This window comes from Henckelia pumila, chromosome 1 (genome assembly GCF_033568475.1).
Source record: "Henckelia pumila isolate YLH828 chromosome 1, ASM3356847v2, whole genome shotgun sequence".
Lineage (NCBI taxonomy): Eukaryota > Viridiplantae > Streptophyta > Magnoliopsida > Lamiales > Gesneriaceae > Henckelia > Henckelia pumila.
Window position 1 is genome coordinate 145104754 of NC_133120.1, and position 4638 is coordinate 145109391.

At 37.7% G+C, this 4638-nt stretch overlaps 1 long non-coding RNA gene across 1 annotated transcript; it reads right to left on the bottom strand.

Moving 5' to 3' along the window:
• Positions 1 to 612: 612 nt before the first annotated feature.
• On the bottom strand, positions 613 to 2223 carry LOC140892102 (uncharacterized). The gene is made up of 3 exons (XR_012152744.1): positions 2097 to 2223; positions 1356 to 1538; positions 613 to 818 (listed from the first exon to the last, which is right to left on the bottom strand). It is a non-coding gene; the product is annotated as an uncharacterized lncRNA (long non-coding RNA).
• Between the last annotated feature and the right edge of the window lie 2415 nt (positions 2224 to 4638).

A 4638-nucleotide genomic window follows, 5' to 3' on the forward strand; every position in this document is an offset into this window, starting at 1 on the left:
ATTATCAAATCAAGTAATGCATAATCATGCAATACAATCAATGCATGTGACTCGATCTACCCCGCTCAGCTTCTATCTCAGTCCAAGAATTTAGGGCTCTGATACCACCTGTTGTGATGACCCGAGTTCTAATCTCTCATTAATCAACACTGTTAGACAATAATCAAAGTCTAAACAATTAATCAACAATGCTAGACAATAATCAAAGTCTAAACAAAAGAATAAAAAAAATTTTTTTTTTTCCAAATGGATTGCCCTGCGCACGCGCGGCCTGTCCTCTCGCGCGCGCGCCGGCACCCAAACCCGAAACTCAAAGGGTTGGCTCGTGCGCGCGCGAGCAGGAGCTCGCCCGTGCGCCGGCCACTGCACCCGAAACAAAATGTTGGCTCAGCTGCTGTCAAAAATGAAATCAAGCCTACAATTGATTCAAGATCATCTCCTACAAAGTCTAGACATGGTTTAATCAATCATAACATCTAACATGCATTCTAACATGCTATAATTGTTAGGAATAAACCATTCCAAGGCTTTACAACATAATCAAAATCTCATAAACATGCAATAATCTTGTCATATAAAAACCAGTTCAAGATACAACATGTTGGAGTCAAATATTTGAAACATTACTCAAATTTCAAATATAATAACAAGACCTTTAGATCATCCTTAACAAGTCTTGATACAAGTAACTTCTAAAATGATCATGTTTACGACTCAATAAACTTCATGACAGTTCAAACAACTCCTAACTCGGATCCTCACACTATATCTCTTCAATCCTTGTTCTTCATGATTGCTTTTGCCCTGTTCCAATCCCCCTATTGCAATGACACATACAACAAAACAATAGCCGGATAACTCCGGTGAGAAATATATTTCCCAGTAAAAGCAACTAAACATGCATATCAAACATATATCAAGATCATGATATAACAGTAAATACAATGCATGTTTTCAAAACAAGGTTCATTTCATCATTCGTCGGTTGGGATCCCGAGAAGTAGATATCATAACTAATCCACCGACTCTCCCGCTCGAGGTGGGGTTACTTATCTTTCTTCTATAGACTAATCATATATGCAAATCAGACGCTAGGCTAAAACAACCACCCAGGCCATACATATACGATTCCTCAAATCGTCTATTCGAACGTTTCCGTTCATTTCAAAATCAAGGAATAAGTCTTCAAGATGAATGCAATATATCATCATCAAAGCATTCATTATATCAACATTTATTCAATAACTCAAAGTAAAACACATAAGATCAAATAATCAAACAAGTATGTGATTTAAGGGAACTCGATACAAACCATCTCGAGTTGTATTCCCAATCAAATAATAGTCCACTTTTACCTTCGTATATTGTCCGTTCTGAATTCTTCAACCTCAAACATGTACATCCATCTTCGTTCAATTCAATCCTTTCAGAATCGAGTCGAAATCATCAGCACATCTTCAATCAAACCATTTCAAATTTCAAGCGAACTTCCTCGGTTCACTATTCGACTTCTTGAGTTGCTTGAGCTCGTAGCATGTCTGAAATATACAGATTGCATCTAACAAAATCAGTATACAATCCCAAGTTCATTAGCTCAATCGTAGACTATCCATATGGTTTCAAAACATAACCAATCATCGTAGCGATTGACAATCGGGAATCGTTACGGTATCGAATTCATTTCTAATTTTAATTCAATTCATACAGCTTTTCAAATCAATACTACATCGTTTGAATCTTCAAAACAGTAGCTAAACATATCAAATAACATCTTATCTCGACAATCATCTATCAAACTTGTCTCAAAACATCAATCGACGGCATAACGACTGAAAATCGGTAACCGACGAAATATCGTATTCGAATTCAATCTCATCTCAACATCTGTGATCATAAACCAGACAAATAACCACATACCAGCAGCTAAAATTTCGAGAATACATGCTGGAGAATCCATACGATTCATTCAAAACTAAATCTTCAATCCGGTTTCGAATATAAACTAAACAACACGTCAAGAACAAGATCATATGCTCATGTACTGATCTCTGCCAATTTCGTTCTACAAAACATACTTAAAGTACTCAGAAACTTACATCAAATCGAAGTACTCGTCTCAAGGATTCCAGAACATCTTTCGGAATCGAAATCGGACGAACGGATCAAAAGTTACGGCATTTTGAAAATCGGAAAATCAACCAAAATGAAAAACGAGAAGGGTTCTCGGCTTCCACTGTTCAACTTTTGAATTTCATATGCAGCCTACACGTTTCACTCCTGAATTTAAGACTTAAAATCGGATATGTATTGAGTAAATTGTAATTTAGTCCCTAAAACTTCATAAATTGCAATTCAGTCCTCGGCCTTCGTTTTAATTCAATTTCAATCCTACATAATTTAAGAATATTAGAATTTAAATCAAAACTCTAAATATTCCCAAATTAAATATACTCGGATTAAAAGTAAATTAAATTCGGATTAATTAAATAATCCTGGCTATTTGCAATTTAGCCCTTCAACGTCGATAATTGCAAATCACTCCCTGATCAGGTTAAATCTTCAAAATTCATCTTCTTTAATTTCCGAAACATGGAATTAAATCTTCAATTCCATAAATATTCAAATCGAATATTTATTCTTTTAATTTAAGAATTCTCAGAATTTAATTCTCAAAATCCACATATTCTCAAATTAAATATTTTCAGCTCGGAAATTAAATCTATCATTTTCATAACTCCTCAAATCAATGTTAGCCCATAATATGGAGTTTAATTCTCAAATTCCATAATTACTAATTGACTATTTTCGGGCCTTACATTCTCGATGAAGGATTTGGGTGAGGCATCCTATATTCTAGGGATACAGATCTATAGAGATAGATCTAAGAGAATGATAGGACTCACTCAGTCAACCTACATCGACACCATATTGAAACGGTTTTCAATGGATGGGTCCAAGAGAGGACATCTACCCATGTGTCATGGAGTTTCTCTATCCAAGTCTATGTGTCCCAAGACGGATGAAGAGATAGAGAAAATGACACATGTACCATATGCGTCAGCCATAGGTAGTATCATGTATGGGATGATATCTACCAGACCGGATGTAGCATTTGCTCTGAGTGTCACGAGCAGATATCAAGCTAATCCCGGTCAAATGCATTGGAAAGCCGTGAAGGACATTCTTAAGTACTTACGAAGGACTAAGAATATGTTCATGGTATATGGAGGAAGAGAACTAAAATTGGAAGGCTATACCGACTCTAGCTTCCAAAGTGACGTGGATGACTCGAAGTCAACCTCTGGATTTGTGTTCATGATCAATGGTGGTGCTGTCTCTTGGAAGAGTTCCAAGCAGGACACCACAGCGGATTCCACCACTGAAGCAGAATACATTGCAGCATCAGCTGCTGCTAAAGAGGCCGTTTGGATGAGGAATTTCGTCCAAGAGTTGGGCGTCATTCCTGAAGTTGTTGGTCCAGTCCCGGTGTACTGTGACAACACGGGTGCCGTTGCTCAGGCAAAGGAACCAAGGTCTCATCAAAGATCCAAACACGTACTGAGGAAATACCACATCATCCGGGAGATTGTGGAAAGAGGAGACATCACTGTCGAAAGAGTGGCCTCTGCAGAGAATATCGCTGATCCACTTACTAAGCCCTTGCCAGGACCATTATTTGACAAACATCGCGAAGCAATGGGTCTACTTAGTATGACTAGTTGGCTTTAGGGAAAGTGGGAGATTGAAAGAGTGGGTGCCCGGTGAGCCAACTTGTGGCTAAGGGCTTTGATGACTCTTTGTATAAACAATCTTTTGTTTAATATAATTTAAACTTTTATTAATGGCAATGACTTTATCTTTCTTCATATTGTTATATTGAGATATACTATTGTTGTTTTGATAAAGACCTTGAATATACTATAGTGTATGTAAGATGTGGTAGAACATGGAGATGTCTATCATGAAACACATCTTATAGTCACTGTGTATTCTAAACTGTTCCTAGTCGATTGAGCCGTCCGATAATAAGGATAAGGATCGCTCGAGTTTGAGACTAGCATTTGCGATGCAGAGTACCACGTTTCATTGGTAAGGAACATAGAGATGTTCGAAGCATGCAAATGGATATTCATATGATGAATGATCGAACTACCCTATCCGGACTTTCCAAGTGGTTATCACTTATCGAGTGGATAAAGTCCGCGGTTTTGGTTGTACACCATTAGTCCTTACTACTTGAAACATCATTGAGACTCTATATGCTAGTACTGTGCTTTGACTCGTTACCGACTCTATTGGGGTCATCAGGTGTCGGAATTGGGTACAGTTACAACACATATAGGAGTCGATGCTTTGTTGTCAAGGATTCACCACATACTTGCGAGTGTGGATATCCTATGCGATCTGAGGAGATATTAGTGTGACGAATCTCTGGCCAGAGTACATGATGTGGTTTAAGAAATGGTTTCTTAGTAGCACATGCGATGTCACTATTTGATCTTCAAGATGTATTGCATAGTTATCGAATCTCGAACGACTCTCGATATACCAATGGTTGTTGATTCGATCGGGATATATGGATGAAGGGACTGTACTGTACGCTAACCAAAATCTATTGGTTCTTGTAGGCACTATCAG